Here is a 15,625-nt window from a genome sequence, read left to right as displayed (position 1 = left end):
TTTATTAAGGGCTTACTACACGCCTAGCATCCTTTACACGGAGTATCTCATTTAATCCTGCCAGATAGGGCCTCTTTGTGTGCCCATGTTAGAACTGAGGAAGCTGAGGCACAGAGAGGTGAAGTGCCTTGCCCAAGACCACACAGACTCAGGTGATGAGGTGGCAGAGGCCTCACCCTTAACCACTTTGCTCTGAAGCCTCCCGAGGGGATGGAGCAAGGGCCTGGTACACATCAGGGACACTGCAGGGACTGCACGAGAACAGAAGAGCAGAGGGAGGGATGGTGAAGCAAAGGGACAGAGTCAAGATGGGAAGAGAGTTTCCCGAGTGGCAGAGACAGGGGTGGCATGGAAGTCCCCCGTGGGCTTTGTCACCTGCATCCTGTTTTTAGCAGGAGACTCAGGCCTCCTGCTCGTGTGCAGAGCCACGGCACTCCCTCTACGTGCCGCCCAGGCTCTCCCGGGCCACGCCATGGTGGCCAGCTGGCCCTGCCGCAGCATGGACACCCTGCTGGAGCCCGGCCCAGGTTCAGATGCCGAGAGCGCTGCTGACGGCTCCGCCTTGCCCTTCCTGAGCACCTGCCCTGTGTACAGTGCAGCATTGGCTCACTAAAATTAGGTTCTGCTGGTGGGGAAAGTCAGGCTGTTTTATTGCAAAGATGAAATAGCATAAATATGATAGCATCAAATGGGGCCAGCTTTGGCCCCACACCACAGCATTGTTTTCTTCTCGCTGAACCAGAAAAGCAAACTCGCAGAACCAGCAGAGTCCAAAGCTCTGGGCCAGAGAGGGCAGCTGGCTTGCAGCCCTCTTCCTCTTGGCTCTGACCCCAGGGAACCCCCGTGACTCGAGCGATAATAATAAGGGCTATAGAGGTAACTCCTGAGCCCTGTGCTTCCTATGGCTGGGGCTCAAAGAAGTTGAGTTTCTGGGAAAGGTGGCCCAGCTGGTAAGCCTGCTCTTTGACCGTGGGAGAGGCAAGGGGCTACCTGCATGGAAGTGACGATCAGTGTGGAAGCAGAGGGACCGTGGAAGCCACTGGACAGGGTGGGGATGGTGCCACCCCTCAGAAAGCATTCGTCCAGAGAGGCAGGAGAGTCTAGCCCACTGGCTCCCAAGCAGGGGTGACTTTTGTCCCCAGGGGACATTTAGAAATATAGAGAGATATTTTGGTTGTCACAGCTGGGGAGGGATCACAACTGGCATCTAGTGGGTAGAGGGAAGGGATGCTGCTGAACATCCTACAGTGCACAGGACTGGCCCCTACAACGCTGGATCATGCGGCCCCTAATGTCAGCAGTGCCGGGGCTGAGAGACCCTGGTGGAGCAGTTGAACGGGCACACAGCCTGTGGGGTGTGAGGCACCCACGCCAGCTGTGTAACCAGGAACAGGCACCACACCTCCTCAGTTTCCCCCCGGAAAATGGGGGATACTAAGTTCCTGCCTCCTAGGGGCGAACCAAGTTCAGTGCTTTCCAGGGCAGACACACAGTAAGTGCTCTGTAATGTTGCTACTGTTAATGACCAAGGACATGCGCTCTGCAGAAGACCACTGACAAGGTGGACCCGAAGGAGGCCACCAGAGAAGCAGACCTAGCGCGTGAGAGGGTGGAGGAAAGCGGAGCAGGCGCCATAACTGGTTCCGGCATTAAAAGCTTCTGCCTTGCTTCAGCCTACATCGCCAGCCTGGAGAGTCCCTGGGCCAGCACACCCCAGGCTTTTCCTATCTCCACAGTCCCCACCCCCCTCAAGGACCTCCTCCTCTAAGAAACGCCTTAACCAGCCCAACCCTTAAGAATCCCAGGCCCTCATCACAGACTGAATCAGGGCTCCAGAGATACATCAAGACACACACACAGTCACATCCACAGACTCTGAAAAACACATCTGTTCTCATCTGTCACACACACACACACACATAACCTCAAGACACACTCCAGCTCTGTTCACAGACTCATTAATGTATTCCCATACACACACACACAATCATAACACAATCTCACCAAGACACACGTAGTCCCACATACACACACACATACCCAACACTGGCACAGGAAAGCAATACATACCCAAGGTATGCCGTCACGTACGCAAACCCACACACTCACCTACATACACAGATTAAATACAAACTCAGGAAAGTCCATAAATCTCATGTAGACGCACATACTTAACATTTACGGACATAAAGAGAAACACCTGTGCAAACACAGAGGCCCATTCCAGGCACACAAACTCATATACAACTATCACTGTGTTTATATACATGAACATACATATACATACATCGCTCAAGACACACACGTGTACTCCTATATATCCTCCCAAACACACATAAGCGGACATACAAAAAGACATTAAAATAAACCTGTCCCCTCATATACACACAGATATGCTTCCATAGCACATTTCCTTCATTCCTCGATTCATTTACATTATAAAAAGTTGCTAAGGAAACTTCCTTGGGGCACCTTCCAAATTCAACCTCGTGTTACGGCTACTTGCACGCGTAACCCAGCAAAATGCTCCCCCAGGTCTTTTCTCCTTTTATATTTCCACTTGCGGATAGGCGGTGTGGCTTCTCTCTCCCCCGCAAGGCCCCGGAAGCAGGGCTCCGTCTCCTTCATCTCGGTCCCTTTCTAACTGCCCTGTGCCCCGAGGCCTCGCGGAGAGGTGCTCTCCAAGGGTCCGCGTCTAAAGATGCATTCCCGGGCACTAACCCAACGACGGCAGGGGGTGGCCTGTGGGCGTGGCTAGGAACCACGTGGTCACCAGGGCACTCGGGGATGGCGGATGAATGGGGGTTAGCGTCCAACCTCCTTTCTCCGCTTCAGCCCCGCCCGCCCTGCTATTCTCCTAGCCGCTTCTCCCGCACAACCTACGGGGGGAGAGGCGGGGCTGGGGCTCCGGCCGCCCTAGGAAATCCTCCCCTCCTCCCGCCTGCTTCCCCGCCTCGCTCCCTCTCCCGTCTTTTCTCTTTCCTCCTCTCTCCTCCCCCCCCCCCCCCCCCCGCCACTGGCCCCTCCCCGCCCTCTCCCACCTCCCTCCACCCTCCCCCCTCCTCCCTCCGCGCCTGGGCCGCTGAAGGCTGAGTCATCGCTGCGGCGCTGCCGGGAGAGCAGGCGAGCAGGTAGGGAGGGTGTGAAGAAAGCGACGCCGTGCGACCCGCCACCGCCACGACCAACCGGGCTGAGAACTCGCGCACGACCCTCTCCCGGGGCCACCGATGGGGACCAGGGCCGCAGTGGGGAGGGGCGACCGGCCCTGGAAGGCCCAGATTCCGCCCCTGAGACGGCCGCCGCCTTGCAGCGTTCTGGAAGAGCTACACATCGGATGGAATCGTACGCTTGTACATAACGTTAGGGCGGCCTCCAGGGCAGGCATCGCAGACTGGTGGCCCACGGGCCGATGTGGCCTGCACCTGATCTGCACACAGTGTTTTTTGTTTGTATGTTTAAGTTCTAGCTGGATTTCAGTGTTTAAGTACCATCCAATATTTCATAGGGGGAAAATCAGATTCCCGACTCTTGAAAAATTAGAATATATGGTCACACTGGACCCGCACCTCCCATGACAGCAATAGCCTAATGCTGAGTGGGGCTGCCTCTTTCAGTAAGGGCATTGCATCCTCTAGTTTGCCGCAGTCCCCACTACTCCCTCCTATTCTCCTAGGCAACTGAACTGCCTTTCTGTTACCTGCTGATTGCTTGATCTAGCGATTCCTAATGTAGTCCATCCTACCCATTTCTCAGATGGAGATGGGGTAGTGGAGGTGGGAGTTCACCAAAGGCACACAGCAGTGGCAGCCTTAACGCTGAAGGAGAACCCAGCTTTTCCTCACCCACTAGTTTTTTCTACCAAACCATTCTGCCTCCTTTGGTATGCAAGCTAAAAAGGGAAGTTGTTTGTGAAAAGAGGGTCCCAGAACAAGATCTGGGGGATCAGAGTGGCCCCCAAATAAAAGATGATTTGGAGCAGTAATTAACCAGGAGAATGGTCAAACGGCTTTAGATTTATTGCGAGATGAGGGCAAATAGAGTAAGGAACTGAGCAGAAGCAGAGTGTACGGCAGCCCCTCTCTGGAGTTGACGTAGCTCTTCACAGTCTTTCCCGTTAGAGTCACAACAGAAGACAAAACTGGGGTGAGTGGATAGATGCAACAGTTGGCCATTCCGTCAAATTTGGTTGTAATAAGTTGTTTTCAAGTCACTGGAGCTCAGGCCTGTTGTATAAGGGCTGCAAAGGCGGTCTGCCACTTTGCTTAGACTAGCCTCTAGTCGGCTGCTTCTCCGCCTGTAATGTGTCCATGATTGTTGTAAAATGCAGACTCTGATTCAGTAGGACGGGGGTGGACCTCGAGGTCCAGCCTTTCTGACAAGCTTCCAGGAGCTGCCAATGCCGCAAGCCCCCAGACCCCACTTTGAGCAGCAAAGCTCTGGACTCCTTGTGCCTTCTGTTTGGTAATGATGGTCCTTGCTGCATGGCAGCCAAGAGGAGGGGCTCAGAATCCCAGCCTGCCCCTTAATAGCCCGGCAACCTTGGGCAGACAGCTCATCCTCCCTGTGCCTCAATTTTCTCATCAGTGCAACTGGAATCAAAGAATACTTACCTCCTTGGGAGGGTAGGGGAGGAGGACCGAGCTGGACGTGTGGCCCCAGCACAGTGCATGGCTCGCGGTCGGCACTCTGTGAAGGCAGTTTCTGTTACGGTGTGCTCTCTGCAGAGTACCCACAGGCAGAGACACCCATGGCAACGTGGTTAAGGAGGGGGATCTATAACACATTTCAGGATAATAATTGAACCCCTTAATGTGGCCTTCCAGGCCATGATATTATGGTCACTGCCAGGCAACCCCTTGCCGCTCCTCCCCTCTCTGTCCACACTTCAGCCACACTGGCTGCTCATTAGGTCCTTCACCGTGGTACTTTCCTCAGAGGCCTTGTACATGCTGTTCCTCATACTCCTAGTGACTGGCCCTTTCTTATCCCTCAGTCTCAGCTCCTCTTTCACTTCCTCAGAGATGCCTTCCTTGTTCCCAAGGTCTCTAAAGTAAGGATTCAGGGGTTGTGTTCTGGAAGAAAGGGAGCACAGGGGACATTTCTTGGGGCTGCATATATATATGGAGGTCACTGTTTTTGCTTGGATTGTACATTTATTTAGAACAGCTTTTGGGGGGCAGATGGAGGGGAGGAGGAACTAAACACTGCCCCTGCTAGTCTACACAATGCCTTTCTGCAAATTAGAAAAAGGCACAGCCTGGGCAAGCAAGCAGGGACTGGATTTCAGCTCTCGCCTGCCCTCTCAGCTAGTTACCTTTGTGCAGTATACAAACTGTGCAACCTTATGTGGCCGCCCTAGTGCTAATGCTCCCCAGGCTGCCTTGTGACCTGCTTAATCCTCCTACCTGGATTAAGTTCCTTTTATAAACTTTTCTTAACTCCATAAAACTCATCGCAATTGGAATTAGGTATCTTGGGAATGATTTATGTAAAATCTGTCCCTTGTACTAGACTTTATGCCATATAGAATTCTCTAGGCTGTATCACCAATGCCTAGCCTGGTGCCTGCAACAAAGCAGGTGCTCCATAAATATTTGTGGAATATTTCAGGAGCTCAGTGTCTACCAGGAGAGAGAGGACTCATCGAAGTAACTATGGCATGAGATGGACAGGCACAGAGCTAAATGACTGCAGCCCCAAGGACGATGTCACTTCTAGCTGAGATCATTGGGGGATGCTCATGCAAGACGTGGTGTTTGGGCCGGGCAGGATGGAATAGGTGGAGTTCATTAGACCCAGATGAGTGGGAAGGTGTTCTTGGCAGTGCGAAAAGCAAAAGCAAAGGTATGAAGGGAGAAAAGTTCAATGTGTTCCTATGACAAGTCACAAATTGTGATCAGCAGACTAGCCAAGTGTGTTTTGTGAATTAACTGCCGATATTTAAAAATCAGGAGATTTCACTTATGGTCCAGATTTCTCAGTTCTCTTGAAAAACTGGAAGATCCCACCAGGCAACAGTTGACTGGCACTGAGAAGTGACAGGCCCTTTAGAAAGTCTGTGCTTGCTTCAGTTTGCCACAGTGCCAACCTTTCCCCATTGCATTCTTACACCCAGCTCTCTTCGCTCATTATTGTCCCTTCCTGGCCTGGCTGTGCAGCTGGCTAGCAGACCATTTGACTGATGCATGGGAGCTATAAGGAAAATTGGTTCAGATCCTCTGGGCCCTTAAAGTCCAAACTAAGGAAGTTGGCCAATATCCACCCTGAAGGAAATTAGGAGCCACTGAAGGTGTTTGAGCTTCTAGGTTTAGTAAGGCTGTGGGTGGCTTTAAGAAGGTCCTCATGGACTGTGAAGAACATACAGAAGAGGCACAAGAACCCAAAGAGGGGACACGCGTGCCACCACTTTTCTTTTCTTTTTTTTGTATTGGTGAAGAACAGGCCTCCTCAGCTACGTAAATAAGCTGGTGACTCTGCAGGGATTTCCAGGGTCTTCATCTCCACAGAGCACAGCCCACAGCTCCCCTGGCCCAGCCAGGACGGACTGTAAAAGGAGGAACTTCAGGCAAGGAGGCTGGTGAAGTTCTGGAAGCCAAAGGAGTGGCTTTCAAAGAGAAAAACACATGGGCGGACCCATGGCTGGGGGACAGGAGCTTCCAAAAGGCAGAATTTCAATCTTAAAGGTTTCTGATTATTCGCACAAAGTGACATATAACTAGCTTTTGCTTAGCTTGAATATTTCCAGACACATCCTTATTTTTCTTAAAAAATAATTGTAGTTTTATTCTGTTTATAAAAATTATATAGCCTCATTAGAAAAAAAATTGGAAAATATAGAAAAATCAAGTAAAGATAATAATCACCAGTAGTCCTATCACCCAGAGGTAACACTGCTAATATGTTGGTGGATTTCCTTACGTTTATTTTTTCAGTGTATTTATACTTTTTTAAAACAAAGTTGGGGTCACACTTCATATACAATTGATTGCCCTTTTTTGATTCACATTATATTGTGACTCATACCAGGAAAATGTATTAATGCATCTTCTTGTAAAAATTTCAAATAAGAAATTTAATTCAGAATAGAAAAATAAACACTGTATAGTGGCATCATTTTTCCAGATTATTAAATATGCTTCGAAAAAACATTTTGCTCATTCATTTCCTTCCATTGTCAAAGTATAATCAGGGAATCAGAATTTTTTCATCTTGAAAAACAGGTAAAAGAGGTATTGCCACATTCATTTTACCGAGGAAACTGAGTCACAAAGATGAAGCGATTTACCCCAAAGCGAGTACCCAGCAGCTAGCCCAGGGCTGGACTACAACGTCCGGGCCTCCGGGTCTCCGAGGCAAGGTTGGTGCTGTGGGGGAAGGGTACACAGGCTGCTCGCCCCACCCCCACTCCAGTTAGTTTAGATAATGTCGACCGTGCTGTTTACATTCTGGGAATCAAGGAGAGCTTTAAATGGAGTGCAGTTGATCTGGGTGGGCTTCGTGGAAGAGGCACGTTTTATGCAGATCTTGAAGGTTTGTCCAATTCCTAGGTAAGTGAGTGGCAGTCACCGAGCCTACTGATTCCCAGGCTAATGATAATAGCCAGCCTTTGTCGTGTGGCAAGCGCCTTCCTAAACCCGTGAATACTGCTTATGTTATTTAATCCTCACACCCAACCCTATGAAGTGCTGTTATTTTCAACATTTAAAAATGTAGAAACAGAAACACAGAAAGGGGCAGTGACGGGCTCAAGGTCGGACAGCTAGTGAGTACCAAGGTAGAGACCTGAAGCCAGGCATCCCGGCCCCAGAGCGGCTCCCGCCCTCCATCTGCGCACCCGCCCTGCATAGGCTGAAGGATGAGCAGCAGGGCCCAGGCTTTGTGTCGCGGCCGTCGCCGACAGCCGGGAGGCCGGCACAAAGGACCCACCCCCGGCTGGCGGTGCGCGAGGGACGCGCGGGCAGTGCCTGGGATGACGCGCTGGCTGAGGGGCTGGGCGACAGCAGCCAGCAGGGGAGGGCGCCCGGGGCCGCTGTTTCCACCGCCGCCCGGTCCCTCAGAGAGGATTCCCAAAGTGGGAAAATATAAATAAGAAATGAAGGATTCCCCAGAGTGTTTGGCATCCGGCGGCCAGTCCTCAGCGATTGTCTTGATTGATTCTCTGATTCTCAAATAAATTCCATTCTAAAAGAAGTGAGGGCTTAGAATCAAGAGGCGCGACTCGAGTTCTAGCCCTGCATCTGCCACAATCTGACTGTGTGATCTTGGGTCAGTCGCTTCCTCTCTCTGGGCCTCGAGGTTAAAGCTGGTCCTTTCACCCGCTCTTTGCAGCTCACATCCCACCGCGATGTGGCCGACAGGATTCCGGACTTTCGGGAGAATATGGTGGAAACTGGAGCTGTTCGCCGTGCACGGGGGTCCGCAGGTACCGCGCCCACCCGGCTCCCTCCCAGCTCCAGCCTCTGGGCCCACAGAAGGGTCGGGGATGTCCCGCCGGGAAACCAGCTCCGCCCCGCCCCCAAAGGCATCCCTGCCTTCCGCCCCCATCCCCGTCCCGGTCCCCAGCCGTGCCCACAAGAGCGAGGGTCTGCGCACCGGGGCGGGCAGGCTTTTGAATTCCTCCCTTGATCTGTTCCCTGCGGCCCAGCTAGCCCAAAGGAGCGCCCAGCCTCCACCTAATGGCTCACCCCAGCAGCCCTCCTGTCATCCTTCAGAGGGTGGCATGTGAGCGATCTCAGGCACAGCCATGCCCTCCCCTACGAGGAAACCTTCCCTGGCTCCCCACTGCCGCTGGAGTAATGTCCAAACTCCTTAGAATGACCAGGAAGGCCTGCCTCCACCTGCCCCCAATTCATTTGCCCTTAACATTGTCACCTTAATGTAGAGCTTAGTGATTTTACAAGCAGGAGCCAGGCACCCCGCTTCAAATCCTGAGTCTGCCTGCTCCTGTATGACCTTAGGCAAGTTCCCACAAACCGCTGAACCTTGATTTCCACACTCTTAAAGTGGGGGCGGTAGCACCCGGTAGGACTGTGTGAGGAATTAAGTGAGTCACTTTACATAGTTCCTGGAACATAGTAAACTCCCCTTGAGCATTTACTGTTATTATAACAATTACCAACCACATTCGGCTACCACCTCCTGCTTCCTGAAGCTCATCACTCTTTCCCAACCCTGTGCCTCCGTGTGTACCTGGAGAGCCCTTCCCCTTCCCTTCTCTCCAGCCAGTAGGCTCCTACACACCCTTTAAAGCCCTATTCAAAGGCCATTGCCTGTGAAGACTTTCCCATCCTTCCCAGTTCCTTCCTCCTCTATCTGCTTGTCACCACCTTAACCCACGGACCACACTTAGCATCACCAATGTGGGACAGCCAGCAGAGCGTGCCTCCCCATGGGACGCAGTAGGCTACACAGCTCCACCTGTTTGGGCTCCTGCCAAAAATGTGGAGCCTGAATCTAACCAGGGCTTCAGAGCTGGCTTCAGTTGAAAGGAATTTCAGGGGATAGAGGAACACATTAAATAACACACAGAGAAGCAATCAGACAAATCCAGAATGTGGGGCAGTTTATAAGACAAGTGACATGGTCTCTTAAAAGTCAATGTTGTGAAAACAAAACAGAAGCTAGAGCGATGGGGGAGGAGGTTCTAGATTGAAAGAGATCCAAGAATCTAACGACTAAACGTAAGATGTGATTCTATGAAGACCGTGTTTTTAGCCAATGGGGAAAATTTGTCTATGAACGGTTTATTAGATGGTATAAAGAAATTATTGTTAATTTTGTGAGGTATGGTAAATGTCTCATGGTTATGGAGAATGCCATTATTTTTTGGAAATGCATGCTGAAGCGTTTAGTGCTAAAGTGTTAGAATATCTGTAATTAACTTTAAAATGGCATAGCCACAAATTTTATATATAGTCAGATGAACTAAATATGGTAAAATGTTGACAATTGTTGAATCTATGTGATCGATATATAGTTAATCAGTTTACTGTTCCTCCTTCTACTTTTCTGTATTTGTTTTTTAAAGATTGGCCCTGAGTTAACATCTGTTGCCAATCTTCTTTTTTTTATTCTTTTTCTTCTTCTCTCCGAAGCCCCCCAGTACATAGTTGTATATTCTAGTTGTAGGTTCCTCTGGTTATGCTATGTGGGATGCCGCCTCAGCATGGCCTGATGAGCAGTGCTAGGTCCGTGCCCAGGAGCTGAACCAGTGAAACCCTCGGCTGCCGAAGTGGAGCTTGCGAACTTAACTACTTAGCTGCAAAACATAGGGCTGGACCCTATGTTTTGATACTTTCATAATAAAAAGTTTTTTTGACTTTTAATTTAAGACTAGTGGGTCTTGCCATTCAGCTTATAGATTATGAACTTCTGGGAGTAGGATCCAGGTCTGGATAAACTATATTTCTCTCGCAGCACCGAGTTCATAATAAATACTCAATAAACATTTGTTGAATGAATGAAGACCTTACATTGCTACGGCACATGGTTCATTAGTAAACTTACTCTTAGGAATCTCCAGAATGAGAAATGATGATGGTAAACTCTTATCAGGCATTTACTATGTGCCAGGCTTGGTGTTACGCCCCTGACATGCCTTGTCTCCTGTAATCCTCACAGCAGTCCTATAAGGTAAAGAAAATATTAATCCCATTTTACACATGAGAAAACTGACACACTGAAAGGTGAAGAAACCTGCCCCCAAGGTTATTCAGTTAGTAATGGCAGAAGCATGTGGTTCTAACCATTGTACTGTGTTGCCTCGTCCCTCTCTTGCACCATTCTATCAGCACAGGCAATTATGTGGGGACCTGTTTTAGCACTTACGCCTGCTAGACCAGGAGCCCTTCAAAAGCAGAGGAAAGAAAACATGTGCACACAAAAACATGCACACAAATATTAATAGCAGCATTATTCAGAATAGCCAAAAAGTGGAAACAGCCCAAATGTTCATCAGCTTGATGAATGGATAAACAAAATGTCATATAGCCATACAATGGAATACTATTCAGTCACTAAAAAGCATAAAGTACTGATACATGCTAAAACGTGGAGGAACCTCGAAAACACAATGCTAAGTGAAAGAAGCTAGTCTCAAAATACAACACATGTATCATTCCATTTAATTGAAATGTCCAGAATAGGCAAATCCACAGAGACAGAAAATAGATCAGTGGCTGCTTAGGGCTGAGGGATGAATGAAGGATTGAGAGATGATAGTTAAAGGATACAAATATTCTTTTTGAGGTGATGTAAATATTCTAAAATTGATTGTGGTAAAGGTTACACACTCAATATACTAAAAACAATTGAATTTATATTTTAAATGGGTGAAATGTATGGTGCGTGAATCCTATCTCAATAAAGCTAAAAGAAAAAAGCAGAAGAAGTATCTTATGCACCAATGAATCTGCCAGGCTAGTTGAGTGAATAAAATAGATGGATGAATGAATGAATGAATGAATAGCTTGTTCTCTTGCAGTTGAAAAAATCTACCATATTTCTAAAGTCTAAAATGAATTCCCTTGACAGCCTTAGGGGCGTGCTCACTCCTAGCCCAAGAACCCATTAATGTACTCATAAGAAACCTGATAATTCAATAAATAATTCCTGAGGTTGTTAGTGCCACTCCAGAAGAAAAGAGAAATACGCAGATGATTTCTTCCGGATACACACTATGAGATGGCAGAGCAAGGGACTGCCTGGATGTTCTGTCCGGGAAAGGGCCCCCGGAGATCTTGATGCGGTCTGTTTCCACTTGGCAAACCTTGATTCATTTATCTGGGGTTATCTAACTGTTCCTGGGTATTTTTCTTCTCACCCTGGTCGTTCAGAGGGACTGTTGTCATGAAAGCTCCAGAATAAAAATAACTCATGAGGTTCTGTGGAAATAACTTAATTGGGGAGGGCCCAAGCCCTTCAGTGGACATCCATCAACTGGCAGGGAAGGCGCTCGTTCAATATGCTCATTCCTGGGCCTCATCCCTGGAGATTCAGATTCAGTAGGACTAGGGTGGGGCCATGGAAACTGCAGTTGAAATAAAGTGTCTGAGGTGTCCCTGATACAGAAGATTACTGGCCACCTGAGGAACGCTGACCTAAATGAAGGACAGAAGACACGAGGAACTGAAATGTATGCATTGTCTCAGCCAGAAAAATGAGTTTGCTTGGGGATCTTAGAGAGCATGGAATTTAATGTTTTTCAAACTGTGTTCCCCGGAACTCCTTGGGGCTCCGTGAACACTCTGAGGGGGCTGTTGAGTTGGTGGAGGGACAAAGGTGCACATGGGTCTACCACAGCACACGCCCCCTTCCACAGCTCCATTTTTAATTTGTTTTCTAAATTAGGAGATTAGGTTCTATTGCTTGACAACCACTAATTGTGCCCTGTCCCTCCTGTGCAAGTGGAAAAACTGAGAACTAGAGAGAAAAACAGATTTTCCCAGGGTAATAGAGTGACAGCACACTGCCAGCAGAACCAGAGCTGGTTGCAGGCCTACAGCGCCCACCCAGGGCCCTTCCTACTAGGGAAGGCCAGTTTGGGATGCACGCCTTCATTTCAGGGGGGCATTCCGTCTCTGCCCACAGCAACCGCACAGAAGACAGCAGGGCCAGGCCTAGGGTGAGGGGAATGAGACGACTGAAAATTTAGAGTGGTGCCAAAAAATTCAGTAATCAAGATAAATAATATTTGAATGCAACATCTTAAAAATCAAAAGGAATGCCAAAAAAATTCATGATGAACAAAATATCAAAATTTTAAATAGAAGCGGCATCAGTCGTTCTGATTTTTCCTTTTGTTGGTTAATATGGCTCTCGACAGCACTATTGCTCATCCTGCTTTTATTTAAAGTTGTGGTATTTTATTCAGCATGGATTTTTTTGCATTAATTTTGGTTTTTAAAATATTGCATTAAAGTATTATTTATCTAGGTTACCGAGTTTTTTTGTGCCTCCCTTAATTTAGTGCTCAAGGCAAGTGCTTCCACTAGCCTCACCCTACTGTGGGCCCAGTCCTTGAGCAGACAGGTGAGTAAGGCCCCTAGCCCTCTGAGAATCCCTCAGACTCTATCACTTTATTCGTCTGACAGAATTGATGTTTGTTCAGAATCATTGTAACATTGCTCTTATCACCCGACCGACGGACCGAAGAGAAGTTTGCAATCTGTTGCGCATATTCGTTTTGCTGACCCAGCAGCATTCTCCCTTCTCTGGCAACAGCTACCACATGTTGCTTGGGAAACTTCCTGTCCCCACCTGCAAAGCTGATTCCAGCCCACATCCTAGAGGTGGGCATGTGACTCAGCTCTGCCAATCAGAGCCTTGTATCCCCTGCCACAGTGATTGGTTCAGGAGTGGTCATGTGACTCAATCACAGCCAACGAGAATCCATTCTGGGGGTTTGGTCTGAACTTTGGGGAAAGGGGACTTTCTCTTTTCTGTGGTAGCTGAGTGTATGGGATGTAAGCCGCCTTGGGGGCTGAGCCTCTGTGAGACAGAGAAGACAGCAGTGTAGGGTGATGGAGACAGGGAAGAAATACCCCGATGACATTGCTTGAGCTCCTGGATCCAGCTGTACACAAAGCAAGTCTACTCTCTGCATATAAGGGATGTGTGGGCCAACTTTTGCCTAAGTCAGTTTGAGTAGTGGCTCTATCACTTAGATGAGTCACTCCCTCTTGCCTGCAGTCTGGCCAGATTGGCCCCAGGGAATGCCTTGGTAAAGTCCAGCACCTGTCACCAGACTTCCACCCTGCAGATCTTCCTCCAAGTGGTGGCATTCAAGGTGCCCTTTATCCAAGGGCAGCCTCAGGAGGCAGAGTACTGACAGCAACCGTAACAACTCTTACTAGCATTACTGAGCACCAGGGCTGTAGTCAGGTGCTATAGTAAACACTCACACATTTACTAAGTTTGTCCTATAACAACTCTACGAAGTAGATTCCATTGTTCACTCCAGGCTGGAATCTAGTATATTTGCCCCCAAGCCAAATGTCCCAAATCACCAACTAGAGGCAAAGGAAAGGCCCCGGTGACCACCAGATGAGGCTGCTTCCCACTCCATTTTGTCTTTCTGTAAATAGATCGACTTTCTATGAGGCAGACTCTTTCTCAGAACTGCTGAGCCTGGGCATTAGCAAACCCCTATCCCCACAATTCCTCATAACGCTGTCAGCATCTTGAAGTAAAGAACCTTAGGCTAGCTGCTTTGGGCCTGGGAGAGGGGCTCAGCACCTAGGGCAGCACAGCCCTTCAAGATAGGCAGGTGGGTTGACCCACGGACCATGGCCATCTTTGCCAGCTATGCTCATTTATTCATTCAACAAACATTTATTGAGTGCCAGCTATGTGCCAGATTCATTCTGAGCGCTGGAGATATAACTGGTGAACAACCCTGGGGACAATCCTTACCCCCAGGGAGCTGACGGTCTTATCGGGGAGGCACACTTTAAACAAATAATTGGACCTACAATTATTTAATTACAAGTATGATGAACACTGAGAAGGAAAAGTTCAGGCTGTTATGAGAATGTGCAATAGAAGCATCTGAACCTCTTGGCTGACTGTCTAACTAAGTCACTTTAATCATTTGACAGATGTTTTTTGATTGACCACTCAGTGCTAGGCACTGTGTTTGCTGCTGAGTGCTGGGCAGAGTGGGAAACAAGTTCCTAGCTCCTGCCCATGAGGAGCTCACCGGGCACAACAAATACACCGTCTGACCAGCTGTCCCTCTGGCCTGCAGCCTGTGAGCAGCTGCAAGTTTACAGCTTTGACATCCGCTTGAAAGAACAATTTCACGCCTGCTTCCACAGGTGACCAAATATATTTCATTGATTCCATTCACCTCATATTGGTCTCACCATGTCTTTCGCTGATCCTCAATGGCTTTTGCTCTCTAGAGTTGGGGAAATTGGGACAAACGGTCACGGGGCCTATAGAGAATGTTTTATTAAGCTCTGTAAAAATAGGGTCTTGGGTGAAAAATATACATGGTCCCATTAGGACAGGAAGGCATTAGGAAAAAGAAGGGACTGGGTATGAAAACTCCCTGGGTCCTATGGCTCCAGTGTGCTGGGGACAGGAGCCTGGCTTTGAGGCAGGCCTTTTGTGATCTTTCTGGCTGCCTGGCCCCAAGGGTTCAGACCAGAGTGTGGTGCCCAGCTCACCAAGGGGAACTTTCTGGATGGATTTATTATTCAGAGCATATGATGCTTTGACTCCAGCTGCTGGAGACAGTCAGCGATTCTGCAGAGCCGAGAATGGGGTTGTCACCAGCAGAGGTGAGCCTGGGGGTGGGTTCAGACATAGGAGGTTGGCTCAGTCCTTCTTAGAGCCAGCCTCCCTGCAGGACAGAGCCAGCCCACTGGGCCCTGACCCAGGTCTGAAATGTGACAGTATGGGGAGAAGTGGAAGGAAGGAATGGCCTCTGACTGTATCGCCCTGGACTGAAACACTTTGAGGGGGGAGTGTGGTTGACCCTTTTCTGTATCTCCAGAGCCTGACACCCTGGGATAGGTGTCCTACATCATCGGCAGCATAGTTCCCGTATATTGAGGGCTTACTATATGCTAAGCATTAGTTCATTTAATCCTCACAACAACCCCATGAGATAGGTTCTACG

The 15,625-nt window shown here is 48.9% G+C and overlaps 1 long non-coding RNA gene across 1 annotated transcript; it reads left to right on the top strand.

Moving 5' to 3' along the window:
* Positions 1–2,994: 2,994 nt before the first annotated feature.
* Positions 2,995–14,794, top strand: LOC124241619 (uncharacterized). The gene is made up of 3 exons (XR_006889267.1): positions 2,995–3,131; positions 8,329–8,422; positions 14,598–14,794. It is a non-coding gene; the product is annotated as an uncharacterized LOC124241619 (long non-coding RNA).
* The last annotated feature ends 831 nt before the right edge of the window (positions 14,795–15,625 follow it).

This window comes from Equus quagga, chromosome 7 (assembly GCF_021613505.1).
Source record: "Equus quagga isolate Etosha38 chromosome 7, UCLA_HA_Equagga_1.0, whole genome shotgun sequence".
Classification (NCBI taxonomy): Eukaryota; Metazoa; Chordata; class Mammalia; order Perissodactyla; family Equidae; genus Equus; species Equus quagga.
This window is presented reverse-complemented; position numbering and strand designations above follow the sequence as displayed.